The following is a 310-nucleotide window of genomic DNA, read 5'->3' as shown; positions in this document are numbered from 1 at the left end:
AGTACGATTCCATCCCATGATTCATGGATTTATTACTAAGTATTCTGTTTAATTTACTTTTTTAATCAATTATATATATATATATTTTTATTCACTTGATAAATCTGCAAGATACATGCGACCCGAGATTTATTAACATTATCCTTTCTTTACATAACTTTGTGATTCGTCTTTACATATATAATTTTTAGTCTGTATTTCCTTTCTTGTGTTTCGTTTCTCAAAAATCGTTTGAAAGTATGATTCTTTTCCTCTCTCTCAAATAGAAAACAGTTCGATAAAACTAAAATACATTGTTTTAACCCAGCGA

This window comes from Penaeus monodon, chromosome 19 (genome assembly GCF_015228065.2).
Source record: "Penaeus monodon isolate SGIC_2016 chromosome 19, NSTDA_Pmon_1, whole genome shotgun sequence".
Classification (NCBI taxonomy): Eukaryota; Metazoa; Arthropoda; class Malacostraca; order Decapoda; family Penaeidae; genus Penaeus; species Penaeus monodon.
Note: the sequence above shows the minus strand (reverse complement) of the source record.